We start from the raw sequence: 15,759 nt of genomic DNA, 5'->3' as shown, positions 1-15,759 counted from the left end.
AAGGACTGTTTGCCAACGCCCACAGTCAATGAGCGGGATTCTCCCTGTCCATCTGCAGCCAGGCTTAGTCAAGGCGAAGTTCGCCAGGCAACCTTTCCTTTCAACCCGAATGCTTAGGATACTCCACTCTGGAAAACAAGACGTACGCTCAGTGGATCATAAATCAGGAGAAAAAATTGCTAAAATATGGGATACAGGTAAGACTGGACTGAAGAAGAAAACCACAACCAAAATGCACACAGGCAGCTGTAAAAGGCGAAGCACAGACCAGGCACAGCCTACGAGGAGGGGAGAGAAGGAGGGTCCAGGACTCACTAGCAGGGCTGGTGTCCAAGGGTTCACAGTAAGAGTCACCAACTGTGTGGAATCCTTCCTCTCCTTCCACCTTCCCATCTTCCCACCCATTCGTCTTACCTGGACTGGTCTACTTAGATCAGGCAGCAGACAGCAGAGCAGAGCTGTCTGCACTCAGAGATGAGCAACGAGCATGAGGGCTTGGAGGAAAAACAGACTTGCCATGCGCAGCTCACAACCCCTTGCAAGTATGAGGAGATCTCCTGCCTGAGTCTTTCAAAGTAACACACCTGGCAGCAACTTATTTCTTCCTAGGCTCACTTAATCCACTCTAGAATACAGAGCAGCATGAAATGCGCCTGCTCCTACCTCTCTCCTACCCCATTCGGACTTGCCAACAATAATGTGTGCATAGCAGTTAACAAGGCAAAAGAAATACAGAAAGTTGCTCACAGTTACAAATCATTAAACCTCTGAGGAAAACTAACACCATTAAGAGACACCAAACTCAAAGAATAGAAGAACTCTCCTACACTCTTGGTGGGAGTGTAGATTGGTGAGCCACTATGGAGGACAGTGTGGAGGTTCCTTAAAAAACTGAAAATTGACTTACCATATGATCCAACAATCCCACTCCTGGGAATATATCCAGAGAAAAATAAAATTCAAAAAGACACATGCACCCCAATGTTCATAGCAGCACCATTTACAATAGCCAAGACCTGGAAACAACCCAAATTTCCACCCACAGATGACTCAGTAAAGAGGATGTGGTGCATATATACAATGGAACACTACTCAGCCATAAAAAAAGAATAAAATAATGTCATTTGCAGCAACCGTGGATGGACCTGAAGATTGTCATTCTAAGTGAAGTGGGCCAGAAAGAGAAAGAAAAATGCCATATGACATCATTTATATTAGGAATCTAAAGTAATCGTAATCATAATCATAATCATAATCATAAGGACACAAATGAACTACTTTTTACTTACAACTAAGATGATTGTTTTCTTGAATATGTGTAAGCACATTTGTCCTTTATGATTAGATTACCACATTCTGTTGATTCTTATTTTGCAGTTGGCTTTATTCCTTTGAAAACCATGTAAATTTAAAAAGCTAAAGCTAATCAGTTCTTAGAAACATTGATCAGTACGTATACGTAAACTAAAAAAAAAAGTGCAGTATATTGTATATATGTATTTACATGCAACATAATGTGTATGTGCAAACTGTAATAATTCTACCCAATAAAACTGGAAAAGAAAAAAAGAATAGAAGTAATGAGGCAAGCAGAAAAACAGCCACAAATTTAAAAGGGACATGCTTAGAGACAATAATTGCAATGAATATGGCAAAGGCAGAGTATGCAGAATAAAGAACTCTAATAAATCAGTCAGGAAAAGATAATCCAGTAGGAAAATGAGAAAAGATTTCAAAGAAGTAGTTTATAGAAATAAAAATATAAAAATGGTTTAATCTCATTATTAATTGGAGAAATGCAAATTAAAATGAAATAGCACTTTTGCCTTCTAGGTAAGTGCTTCTTAATACAAAATCATGGCAAGAATAGGGGGAAATAATTGCTCTTATGTAATAATCTAGCCACTTGGAGGGAAACTGAGGAGAATATATTAAATGAGAGTTCCAAAACAAAATGAGGTACATGCACACAACAGAATATTATTCAGCCTTAAAAAGGAAGGAAATTCTGACAAATGCTACAGCACGGATGAACACAGAAGACATTGTGACAAGTGAGATAAGCCAATAAAAAAAGGACAAGTATTGCATGATTCTACCCAAATGAGGCACTTAAAGTATTCAAATTCAGAGACAGAAAGTAGAATGATGGTGCCCTGCGGATTAGAATAGAGGCAAATGGACTTAATGTTTAATGGGTACAGAGTTTCAGTTCTGCAAGATGAAAAAATTTCCATGGGTGGATTGTGGTGATGGTTGCACAGTATGTGAATGTACTTAATGCTACTGAACTGTACATTTAAAAATGGCTAAAACTGTAAATTTTGTATTATATATATTTTACCACATTTTCAAAAAAATAATATTTTAATACAATAAAATGAAAGCTTTGACAAAGGCATTCAATTTTTCTGTATCAACTCTAGGGCAATATTCACATCTGTGCACAAAATTACATATTTAAGATATTTGTGGTCACACTATTTGTAATGCAAAACCCAAGAAGTAACTATGATGTCTTTAAATAGGGAAATTATTAAATGTACTATGGCACATCCACATTATAGGAAAAAATTAAACATAAAATAGTGAGATTTTACAAAACAACAGAAGAGAATACTATGAACAGGCCAACAAGTTGGACACTGTAGAAGAAACGGACAAGTTTCTAGAAACATACAGTCCACCAATACTGAATCAAGAAGTACAGACTTTGAACAGACTGATCCCTGGAAGTGATACAGAACTGTAATTAAAAGAAAACAACAACAACAACAAATACCTCCCTGCAAACAGAAGTCCAGGGAGGATGGCCTCACGGGAATTCTACTAAACATACAAAGAAGAACTTGTACTGATCCCTCTCAAATTTTTTCAGAAGATTAAAGGGGAAGGAACACTCCCAAACTCATTCTTTAAAGCCGCTATCACCCTGATACGAAAACCAGACAAAGACACCGCCAAAAAAGAAAATTACAGGCCAATATCTTTGATAAATACAAATGCAAAAATCCTCAACAAAATACTAGCAAATCATATCCAACAACACATAAAAATATCATACGGTATGATCAAGTTTGACTTGTCCCAGTGTCACAAGGACGGTTCAACATATGCAAATCAACAAAAGAAAGGACAAAAATCATACGATCATCTCAACAGATGCAGGAAAAGAATTTAATAAACATGCATTCATGATGAAAACGCTTACCAAGTCAGGTATAGAGGGAACACTTCTCAGCATAGTAACAGCTGTTTGTGACAAACCCACAGCCAGCATAACACTCAGCAGTGACGCTGAAAGCCTTCCCACTAGAATCTGGAACAAGACAAGGATGCCCGCTCATATTGCTTCTGTCGACCCAGTACTGGAAGTCCTAGAGGAAGAAATAGAAGAGACCCAGATTGGAAGGGAGGACATAGAGCTGTCACTACACGCAGACCACATGATGCTATGTACAGAAAGCCCTGAAGACTCCACACGGAGCTGACGAACAAGCTCAGCGAGGTAGCAGGCGCAGGATTCACATAGCAAACAGCGTGTTGCATCTCTTTACCGTAACAAGGAATTAGCAGAAGAGAAAAATTTAAAAGAAATCCCTTTAAAAATTGCATCAAAAAAAAAATTTAGAAATAAACCTGACAAAGAGGTGAAAGACACACACCAACAACTATAAACCACTGACAAGAGAAATGAATTACGAGCCAAAGACATGGAATCACATTCCTTGCTCTATGATTGGAGGAATTAACGTTGTTAAAATGACCATACTAGCCAAAGCAATCCACAGATTTAATGTGATCTCTATCACACTACCCGCACATTTTTCACAGAACTAGAATAAATAATCTTAAAATTTAAGTGGAATCACAAAAGTCTGAGAATTGCCAAAGCAATACTGAGGGGAAAGAATAAAGCTGGAGGTATAACCCTCCCAGACTTCAAACAACACTATAAAGATACAGTAATCTAAACAGCATGGTATTGGTGCATGCGCGTGCGCGCACACACACATATGAATCAATGGAACTCAATATGGAACCCAGAAACAAACCCACACACCTACGGTCAACTAATCTTTGACAAATGAGGTACAAATATACAATGGAGAAAAGACAGTCTCTTCAGCAAGTGGTGTTGGGAAAGCTGGACAGCTGCATGTAGACCAGTGAAGTTAGAACACTCCCTCACATCATACACAAAAATAAACTCAAAATGGATTAAAGAATTAAACATAAGGCAGGACACCATAATCTCCTAGAAGAAAACACAGACAAAATATTCTCTGACATAAATCATAGCAATGTTCTCCTAGGTCAGTCTACCAAGGCAATAGAAATAAAAGCAAAGATAAACAAATGAGACCTAATTAAACTTATCAGCTTTTGCACAGCAAAGGAAACCATAAACAAAACAAAAACACAGTCTATGGAATGGCAGAAAATATTTGCAAACTACGCAACAGACAATGGCTGAATTTCCATTGTATGAACTCATACAACTCAATAACTAACAAGCAAGCAAACAAACAAACAAACAAAACTACCCAATCAAAAAATGGGCAGAAAACCTAAACAGACATTTCTCCAGTGAAGACATATGGATGGCCAAGAGGTCCATGAAAAGATGCTCAATTTATCAGAGAAATGCAAATCAAAACCACAATGAGGTGTCACCACACACTAGTCAGAATGGCCATCATTAAAAAGTCCACAAACACTAAATGCTGAAGAGGGTGTGGAGGAAAGGGAGCCCTCCAGCACTGTTGGTGGGAACGTAGTTTGCTGCAGCCACTGTGGAAAACAGCATGGAAAGTCCTTAAAAAACTAAAAATAGAGTTATTATATGATCCAGCAATCCCACTCCTGGGCATATATCCAGAGGAAACTCCAATTCAAAAAGGTACATGCACCTCAATATTCATAGCAGCACTATTTACAATAGTCAAAACACGGAAGAAATCTAAATGTCTGTCAACAGATGACTGGATAAAGATGTGGTATGTATACAATGGGATACTACCTCGCCATAAAAAATGAAATAATGCCATTTGCAGCAACATGGATGGACCTAGAGATTATCATTCTAAGTGAAGTACGTCAGACAAAGATATCTTACGATATCACTTATAGGTGGAATCTTAAAAAAAATGGCACAAATGAACTTATTTACGAAACAGAAATAGACTTGCAGATGTAGAAAACAAACTTGCGGTAACTGGGGAGAAAGGGGGAAGGGATGGATAGATTGGGAGTTTTGGATTTGCAAATACTAACCGCTATACATAAAATATATATAAACAACTAGGTCCTACTATTTAGGGAAACTACTCTCAGGGAACTGCATTCAATATCTTGTAATAACCTATAATAAAATGTGAATAGAATATGGAAAGGAATATATGTGTATGACTGAATCACTATGCTGTGCCTCAGAAATTAACACAACGTTGTAAATCAACTATACTTCCATTTTAAAAATTTTCCAAAACTAGTGGCTGAAGATAGCAACAAGCATTTAATTTTCTCATAAACCCGTATTTGGGGCAGGGCTCTGCAGAGGCGGCTGTTCTTGTTCCATGAATTTTCGGCAGGAGACACTTGACTGGAGCGAGAGGCTCTGCTTCCAAGTTAGCCAAAAAACGCTGACTGTCACCAGAAACTGTTGGCCAGAGACCTCAGTTCTCGTCCATGTGTGTCTCGAAGGGGTCGCCTGGGCTTCCTCACAGCATGGCAGCTGTGTTCTCAGAGTCCATGTCCACAGAGCAGGAACTGGAAGCTGCTAGTCTCTTGAAGCCTGAATCCAGAAGCTGGCACAGTGTCTCTTCGGCAGCTTTCTGTTAGCTAAGCAGCCACAGAACCTGTGCAGACTCATGGGGAGGAGTAGCTGTTAATGAATTTGTGGCCATCTTTAATCTGCTCTGCATGTTGGGCCCTAGGCTTCTCCCCAGTGAAATCAAAGGGTCAGACTGGATTACCTTTGAGGGCTCTGCCAGTCCCCAGAGGCAGTCAGTGGTTGTGATGCAGGATTTGCTGGTTGACGAAGCGGCTGTCTGTGGGTCCACGGCCCTAGCTCAGCCCAACAGACACGTGGCACTCTTGGGGCAGTGCTGACGCTGGCTGCTAGGTTCCTCGGCGTTTCCTGTTAAACCTGCTTCTGTCTTTCTCCCCAGAGCCCAAGCTGTATCCTAATTCCTAAAACCTGACAGCAGCTGCCCTGAGGGCCTCCCAACTGTCCACATCATTCTTGTCAAATCTCTTGGGCAGCAGTTCATAAGCTAAAACTTGCAATGAGTGGACAAGAAATTTCAACAAGAGACTGACAAAACCCCTGCGTACCAAGGCTTCAGTGAGTGGACTCTAGTTCCAGATAGCCTGGGTTCAATCCCCACTAACACCACATTCTAGCTGTGAGAACTTGGGTAAAGCGACTTCATAATTTCAAATCTGATTCTTCTGTTTTCAAATGGTGATACAAAAAGCACCTGCCTTGGGTCTCTTTGACTAATCACCAAAAAGCAAACAAGTCAGCCAACTTTATTTGTGAAACAAGGAAATAAAGGCTTACTCCTCTTAAAAAAAACCAAACAAACCAAAAAAGCACCTGCCCTATAAAATGTTGCAAGTGTTGCCTGAGATAATGCATATAAAGCACTTGGCACAGAGCCTGACCCATAGCAGGCGCTTGATAAATATCAGTCATTGTTTTTGTTGACAAAATGCAATAGTTACTCCGGCCATTGTTTACCATTTTCCAGAGCCAGAGAAAATGAATCTTGCTGGGACAGGCAGTCTGAGGCTCAGAACTGCCAATCTGCAGTGGGCCTGGCCACTGACAAGTGGCCTCCCCACCAGAGAGAAGAGAAGACTCCTACAGGCTCCTCGCTCTGCTCGCCCAGCACCCGGAGGGGAGCCCCACGCTAGCTGGACATCGCTGGCCAGCCATTTCCTGGTCCCAGTGCAGACAGTCATCTTACCTGCACCCTAGGCTGCCCAGAGCCTGAAGACACCTACTGAGTATCTACTCTGAGCCTGGCAGATGCTGACTATTGCAGGGAACAAACCAGCCAAGGACTCTGCCTTAAAGGAAAGCATGTCCTACCATATTTGAAGGGCTTTCAGAAGCCCTTGGCTGAGTCATTCTGCCCAAGCCTGAAACTTTCTCTGAGAACTGAAAGCTGCTTTGCAGACTCTCTTAGAGGCACTGGGGCTGGAGGGGGGTTGTGATTAAAAGGGAAGTCCTATGTATACACTGTCAACACTTTCATGGACATATGGGAATATTCTGGTGATGAAGTGAAGTATAATTTCTCAGCATTATTATAAACCTGTCAGCTCATTTCTGAAGAAATGCAGAACACGAACAAGCTGGCTTCATTTTTTTATCAAAGCTGCACCATAGTGCTGAGTTTAGGGAAGCAACAGCCCCAACACCACCTTGTACTGTCCCTGCTGACTCCTTCAGGAGGCGGCTGCAGGGCTCCAGTGCTTCCTGAACAAGGGAGAAAAGCTGTGTCAAACAGCAGGGAGAGACTCAGATGTGAAAGAACCGGGCAGCAGGAAACACAGTCTGGCGCTCCAGCAGGCGGCAGTCAGCAAAGCACGGACCAAGGCTTGCTCTGTCACAGCCAGACCCACAGAGTCCCTTACAGACGCCCACACTCTGGCCCTTCCTTCTCAGTCACCTCTTGTATGGGATCCTCTGGCCCTTACAGCTCCACAGCCTTGAACTTCCCCACGGTTTCTCTGTCTTGGGCCACTTTGCTGTGATCACTCCGTGCTGTCTCTTTGCTGGTAGACTCTAATTAAATACACGCAGCTGAGGCCTCTCCCCTGAGCCCTCGGTCTAGAAGCCTCCTGGACACCTCCGCCAAAGACCCCATCACCCTTTAAACTCAGTGCAATGGGGTGAACTGTGTCTTCAATAAATAAATAAATAAATAAATAAATAAATAAATAAATAAATAAATAAATAAATAAATAAATAAAGTGTTGAAGACTAACTCCCATACCTGTGTATGTGACCTTATTTGGAAATAGGTCTTTGCAGATACAATTGGGTGAAGATGCCAGTAGGGTGGGCCCTAATCAGATATGATTAGCGTCCTTATAAGAAGTGGAAAATGTCACATGGAGACAGAGACACACATGAGCAGGGAGAAGTTCATGTCATGGCAGAGGCAGAGACGGGAGCTACAAGCCCAGGAACACCGAGGCTTGAGAGCAACCCCCAGGAAGCTAGGAAGGGGAAAGGGTTCTCCTCTACAGTTTTCAGAGGGAGCATGCCCTGCTGCCATCTTGATTGGCCTTCCAGCCTCCAGAACTTTGAGAGAATAAATTTCTGTTTCAAGCCATGCAAGTTTGTGGAAGTCAGCAGTCCTAGGAAATGAGCACTGTCAGCGTGGCCCCAAGTGGGTTTGTTTTCTAACTTTCTCAGACCTGCTGCTCCTCTGATATTTCTTGTGATAAGTGAAACAAGTCGCCAAGTCAGAAGTCTGAGGGGTCACTTTGACTTTTGACAACTGCAGCCCATCACGCACCTGGGTCACGTCAGCTTGGCCTCCGTAGTACCTCACCAGTCCCTCCTCATTGGAAGCCTGGACTCTGCTCTGGTTCAGCCCAGATTGCTTCTCCAGTAGAACGTTATGGAAGGTTTTTGTTGCACTTCTGGCCAGTCTCCCATTATCTGATATCATTTCCTGCCCCCAACTCTAACCCGAACTTCACACTTTGTCACTGTGACCTAAAATCTCTCATATCACACCCCTGCTTCAAATTTTCCTCTGTGGTTCCCCATGTAAACTCTAAACTCATGGCATGGCCGAGCAGGGACCTTCTTCCGTGATCGGATCCCAGTGTAACTGCCTCATGTGTGACCTTCATAGACCCCTTTCCCCAGCTTGAACTTTATAGTCAGGCAACTCTAAATCCCTTGAGGCTCTCAGGCGTGCCATGCTCTTTCCTGCCTCCGCACCCTTGCAGGGGGTGGTCCTCGTGCTGGAGACGTCGTTTCATGCTCTTATTTTCCTGGTAAATGTCTATTCATCCTTTAAATCTCTGATTGAATGTTTCCTCATTTGTGAAATCTCCCAGACTTTCTCCAGGAAGTTTTGAGTAGCTTATAACAACAGTCATCTTCTATCACAGCTGAGCTGTTTACATGTCTGTCTCTCTGCCATGCAATTTTGAGGGCACAGACTACGTTTTCTTCTTTGTGTCTCCAATGCTTGCCATGAATTCATTTTGCTCATCTTTCTTTTATTTATTCAACAAGTATTTGTTGTATTTAGCACCTACAGTGAGCTAGACAAGACACTGAGGACACCGTAACTAAAGCTACTCCTTCCTCTTGGTACTTAATATCCAGTGGGAATAAAACTTGAAGATGGGTAGTTTCAGCGATACCACCGGGGGAAGAGGCACAGGGAGCCGTCGGAATAGTTAGGCGGGCACTTCGCCCAGTCTCAGGGATTCCCACGGGCAGCGAGATCCAGCTGTGTGGGGAGGGCAGTGTGCTGCCAAGAGTGCTCCTGGAGCTGCACAGCTGGGGAACAGAGGAGAGTGAGCAGAATAAGAAGAGAAAAAGGCTGGTGCTATATGCAGACACCAGATGCCAGGGGTCTTGTGGGTCCATGAAAGAGCGTGTGCTTTATCCTGAGGGCCCAGTGAGTCACAGAAATGTCGTAAGCACTTTGTCCTCTTTTCCCTTGAAAGTTTCCTTTATGCAATTGCTTTTAATTTAAAAAGCAAAATCATGATTCTTGCAAAAAAGCAAAACAGCCTAAAGTATAGGAACGATGAGTTAAAAACCGCTCTCCCTTGTTCCTATTCCCCGAGGCACTCTAGGCTGCTAAGCCGTGCTTCTCCAAGCTGTCACAAGCACACACAGACGCAGAGCAGCATGGGGACTGGGCTTCGTGTGCTTCTTCAACTCCTTGCAAAAAACGTTTGTTACAAAAAGCGTTGGGACACGACTCGCTTTTGCACTTAGTATATTAACACCTCTCCAGGTGAGTATGCTGACAGACGGATCTAACTCACTCACCCTTTGTGGCAGTCACATAACACCCCCAGCGTGGAGGCAGCACGTTTATTCTGCCATTTTATCATTGGTGGATAATGGTGCGTTGCCCAGTATTTTGCCACAGCAAACAATGCTTCCATAAACACCCTTGTCTACTGGTGCTTTTATATCTACTGGGATGATGGCTTAAAACGGGGCTGCTGAGTCAAGGGGCACATTTTGAACTTTATAAACATCGTCAGGTTATTTTTCCCTGGAGGTCTCCGCAGTTCACACTTCCACCACAAGATGTAAAAGTGCTCATTTCTGTGCTCGCTTCAGCAGCGCTTATACTAGAAGTGCTCATTTCCCTGCATTCTCTGTAGCATGCAGAATGTTGCTGGTCTTTCTAATTTTTGCCAATCTGATGAATAAATAATTAAATTTGACTTTTCTCTGACTAATCCTTCTCAACCCCATTTAAAACTCCATCTCCTTTTCTGTGACTTGCTTGTTTATATTTTTTTCCTATATTCCGATTGCCTTTTGCCATTTCACTACCAATTTGTGTGAGCTTTGGGTAAATTAGGGTCAATAACTTTTCACGTGGGTTGCAGATGCTTGTCTGGGTCTATAGTTTGTCCTTTGACTTCATTTTTCTTTTTTTCCTTAAAATTTGAAACAGAAAAAGGGGGAAGGGGCTCAGTGGTAGATCATGTGCTTAGCATGCATGAGGTCCTGGGTTCAATTCCCCAGTACCTCCATTAAAAAAATAAATAAATAAACCTAATGACCTCTCCCTAAAATTAAAAAAAAAAAAACCTAAAAAAATTTTTGAAAAAATATGTAAGAACATGTGTCCTTTTCTTTTTCCATTATTAAAAACATCTTTGTTTTTATTATAGATAATTACTAAAAAATACTACAATCTCTAAAAATTTGGAAATTTGGAAAATGAACTTTCCACGAATTTTTTCCAAATCCTCACTGTATGTGTTTATCGGTTTGCTTGCAGTGAGCTCTGGAACCCAAGCCTCTCTGGACTTATTGTTGGATACAGTATGAGATGGCATCTACCTCACCATCTTTCCCCCAGATTGAGAGCCAGTTAAGTCAACACCATTTCTTGAATCAGTCGTAATTTTCCCACTGCCTTGAAATCTCACCTTTATCAGATTTAAAGTATGTAAACATACTGTGTTATTTCCCAAAACCTAGCCTATTCCACTGTGCCAAAACATATTTTTTGATGACAATAACTTTAAGTTTTAATATTTGGTAAGGCAAATGTCCCCCATTTTTTTTTTTCAAAATTAGCTGTCAAACTCTACAAGTACCCTATTACAATGCCCCACTATAATTATGATGTTTAATTAAATGCATCTGTGTTTCAAAGAGGATGCGATTAAGGGAATCTCCGTGAACCCTGGCTGGCTGCACCCACACACACCAAGTCATTCACACAGACTTAGTCGCCCCAGGTGCCCTTGTGAGCAGTCTTATGCCCCAGTTTCTGCCCGCAGGACTGCCCAGAAGTCCCCCAGAACTCTGGGCCCCGATCCCTGTTCTCCCCTTTCCCTCCTGTCCCAGGGGTTGCATCACGCACATCCTAGGGGCAGCCTGCCCGCTGCTCTCCTCCGGTACCTCCGTCAACGCTGAAGAGCTGCCTGCTTGGGGGCATTCTTCCCTTTCGGGTTTCTGCAGTTTCTGAGCACAGACGTGCAGAGGACCCAGCAGGGCTGCCCTTCACTCCTGCAGCTGCCCTCGGGGCTTCCACGCCGTGGCCGCTTCCTCATACGCACTGCTGAGAGCAGGAAAAAGGGTAAAGTCAGTAACGTCGCGTTGTGGGCAGAGCTGTGCTCCCCCGCACCCCAGATTCCTACAGTGAATTCTAACTCCCAGTATCCTAGAACGTGGCCTTATTTGGAAATAAAGTCATTGCAGATATAATTAGTTAAGTCGTCAGAGTGGGCCCTCCTCCAGTGTGATTTGTATCCTTATTAAAAGGAAAAGCTTAGACACACACACACACACACACACACACACACACACACACACACACACACACACACACACTCCGAGTGCCGCGCGAAGATGAAGGCAAGACTGAGGTGATGCTTCCAAAGGCCAAGGGCCGTCAGAGATCGTGCGCGACCACCAGCAGCCGCGGGAGGGGCCTCGGAGGGGATCCACCCTGCTCACACTCCGACCTCGGGCCTCCAGCCTCCAGATCTGTGAGAAGACAACCCTCTGCTGTGTCAGCCGCCTGGACTGTGGTGCTGTGTTACCGCTGTGCTCGCGAACTAATACACCGATAACCCAACGCGGATGAAGGCCAGCTGCCTCCCCACCTGAGCCCCTCTCTGATGCTTGCTGGGGCACGCCGGGAGTCAGATGACACTGTGGTTCTTGCCCTCAGTGACAGTGGCCCAGGAGCCCTGGCTCTCACTTAGGCTGGAAGCACCTCAGACTCCCTGTCGCCCCCCAGCCTGGACCCCACGCAGAAGCAGGCTGGGAGCCTTGACCTCACGGCGGGGAGCGGAGCTCAGGAGGAGGAGTGCTGTGTCCAAGCTTCCGAGGTCCAGCAGGAGACAAGGAGCTACGACCATTCTGCGAACGACCCAAGCGTACCACACTGAGCCTTCTGTGCTCATCCTGCAGTGCCTCCCCGCCGTCCGCTGGCCTCTCTGCGCAAGAACCCTCACTCTCTGAAACATGTGAAGATGACCTGTGATTACTCACTGGGGCTGTGTCCAGTCATGGCTTCTGCCATCCCAGTACCTAACCCAGTGCCTGCCTCCCAGTAAGTTCTCAGTCTTCATTTACTGAATGGATAGAAGGCTGGATAGATAGAAGACTGATGGATGGAAGATTGGTGGATGGATGGATGGATGGGTAGGCAAATGAATCAGGAGATTCTCTGGGTTAGACTTTTTGTGGCACACAGCTCAGCAAAGCCCCTGTGACGTCACCACCCGAGCAGCTGCCAGGCACTGGGTCAGCTGCTGAGTCACTGAAGATTCCTGTCCTTGCCACGGACCCCACGTTCTTTCTCACTGTCTCTGGGCTGAAAGTTTCCCTGGGGTGCCAATCCCAAAGCAAGGCTTCCAATGTCCCTTTCATTAGTGTTCCTTCCTGGTGGCTTTTTTACAGCAGCTTCACACAAAGGAGGTTGAAATAGCCCCTGGCAAGTCTCCCTAGAATTTATAACCAGTCCCCCCTTCCACCCCCCCAAAAAAATCTACCAAAAACTTTAGACAAAACTCAGAGAAGAAACTCTGTATTTAAAAATGAATCACTTTCCCTGATGCTTTAACAGCTTCTTCTTAGAAAGGATAAGCTCCTCTTGAAACTGCTGTCCCAGGGCTGGTATGTGAAGAAACAAAACCAAACAAAACCAAACCCCGAGGCTATGTGTCATTGTACTCCAGAAACTTCCACAGACTGGAACTACGCTGAGGAAGGCCACTGCCAGAGTTGGGGAGAGGCTGCAAAAGACACTGAGGGTCTGAAGACTGGAAGTGGCAAGAAAAGTGCCCTGAGCTAAGTCCAATTTGGCTGTTAAAGAGAACCACCACTCATTAACTGGCCCTAAAACCTGCCAGGTGAAAAAGAAAAAGAAATGAGCTCATTAAACGCAGAAATAAGGGAGGCCCGGAGGCTTAACCAAGAAAATTCCCAACATGTGGAAAAACAGGGGGGTGTCGGGCACGATTAGACTCATGGTCAGGAGTCGCGGCTGGCTCCCAGATGGGGGGGCTGAGCTACCCGAACCGCTGTGTCGGGCTCAGCTTGGTCCAGCTCTGCAAACAGGCAGCCAGAGAGGCAAGTGCTGCTCAGAGTGTGGCTGGCCAGGATGGCCGGTGTGGCTTACCAGTTCAGGCGGCCCAGGGCTTGGTCAAACTGGTGGAGTAGTCAGTTGGGAAATACGGGGAGAAGTTTCAGGAGCATGACGAGTTCTTGGGAGAATTATGACTTCAATCCCAGCTGCTATGACTGCCTGTGACAAATGCAGCCTCTGGCTGGGCTTAAGAAATGCTGTTCGTCAGACTTCGGTTCCTCCCTGATCCATCACCTGCTGCCTGAGGACCGATCATCCACACGCAGGCCCCTCACTAGTCAGTGCGCCTTCTAGCTCGGCTTGCTGGCACTTGCTTCGGTCACCCTCTGCAGGTTGCTGGTTCCTGGTTCCTGGCCCCAGCTTCACCTCCTAGCCCTGGCCACCTTTGGTCTGGAGATTCTGCAGACCCCCTTTATGTCTCCCTGTTTTTGAATGGTTGGGGCTCTGAGCACCCCAGGTATCTACTTCTGTCTTGGGTAAAAGAGCATGTGTTGAGCCCTAAGCCTACTATGCCTTGAATATGCGTGCTGACTAGTGCCTGCACAAGGAAAATGGGGACACGGGTGACAGAGGTCCACCTGTGTGCTGGGGGACCCACCAGGGAGAGAAAGTCTTCTTCTGCAGAGGAGACAGTCAGATTTTCTCCAGGTGGAACAAGGTGGGGGCTAAAGTTTACTCCAGGCAGAGGAGCTGTGGGAGCAAAGACACAGAAATGTGACAAGAGGACGCCAGCTTAACAAGAAGCCCATTCACTACTAAGGAAAACAAATGGTCACATGTGTTCTGTGCCCTTTGCTTCCACTACCCTTTCTGCCAGGGACTGCAGATCAGAATAATTTTCATGGTTGACTCACAGGCAAAGCTATTGTTTGTCTGAATGTGAAATCTCATAAGGAACCCTGAAATATGGCAAGATCAATTCCCAGTTACCTTTTCCTTGCCATCCACCTTCCAAGATAAACACCTTTCTTGAGAAGCAACATAGGATTACATGAAGAGAATGATTTGTAGAGTCCTAAGAACTGAATCTGAATCCCAACTCCATTAATAACTAGCTGTGTGACACTGAACCGGTTACTTAACTTCTCTGAGCTACACTTTCCTCATCTGTAAAATGGGGGTAATAGGTATCCACCAGATAGAATGATCATGAACACTGGAAAAACATATGCAAACTGTCCCCCAAAATGCTTCTCATACAGCCCATGTTCAAAGACGGCAGCTGTCGCTGTGCAGTTTGCAGGATGTGTTGTCTCACCCTCTCACCAGGGAACCCTTCTCCTCCCCTCAGTGCCTGGCTCCTAGTCAGGAAAGGTGAGGCCCAGCTTAGTCAGTAGTGTGACATCCAGCACTCCATGACTTCCATCCCTGCAGCACAAACACTGGGTTCACCGCTCCACATCTCCATGGAGACTGCCTTTTGTTCTTGAAGCTTTAAAAACTAATTGCCATGCATGAGCAAGCCCTTGGAATCTAAAAATCACTTCCTTAAGTCAGAGGGGTCAGACTGTGGCCCTGTTTTCAAATGCACTCTCAGAAGTCTGCTCTGAAGGTCAGGGCCATGGACTGTTCCAGATCGTAAAGCACGTGAAACACACTTTTACTTTGAGGCAGGGTGACTTATCGGAGGAACGCCTACAGAAGATTAAAAGATTATATTTTATAGTCCCTTTCTTGAGTAAGAAAAGCAACAGCTTCTTCTTGGCCTGTAGATTCTGACAGAAAACCAAATGGCCTCCACAGACTGCTAACCTGAGGGAGCGGGAAGGGGAAGGGATGAGCAGGGCGTCCTGCAATTCCGTAGGGAGTTCTTGAAGGTTCTTCTCCCCCTCCCCCGAATTCTAGATGATTGGCAAGTAGCCCCGTTGTCCAGGAAGGGGAGGTGATAGCAGGACACTTTGTGTTTTCGGTTGAA

At 44.7% G+C, this 15,759-nt stretch overlaps 1 long non-coding RNA gene across 1 annotated transcript in view; it reads right to left on the bottom strand.

Moving 5' to 3' along the window:
* Window positions 1-5,503: 5,503 nt before the first annotated feature.
* The window catches only part of LOC116661714, a 22,798-nt gene continuing 12,542 nt past the window's right edge, over window positions 5,504-15,759 (bottom strand). The window contains exons 4-5 of the long non-coding RNA XR_004317618.1: window positions 11,648-11,807; window positions 5,504-10,671 (exon numbers count right to left, since the gene is read on the bottom strand). This is a non-coding gene — a long non-coding RNA (uncharacterized LOC116661714). The remainder of the gene's footprint in view (window positions 10,672-11,647; window positions 11,808-15,759) is intronic.

This window comes from Camelus ferus, chromosome 36 (genome assembly GCF_009834535.1).
Source record: "Camelus ferus isolate YT-003-E chromosome 36, BCGSAC_Cfer_1.0, whole genome shotgun sequence".
Taxonomy (NCBI): domain Eukaryota; kingdom Metazoa; phylum Chordata; class Mammalia; order Artiodactyla; family Camelidae; genus Camelus; species Camelus ferus.
The sequence above is the reverse complement of the archived record's forward strand: the minus strand, read 5'-3'. Positions and strand labels throughout refer to the sequence as shown.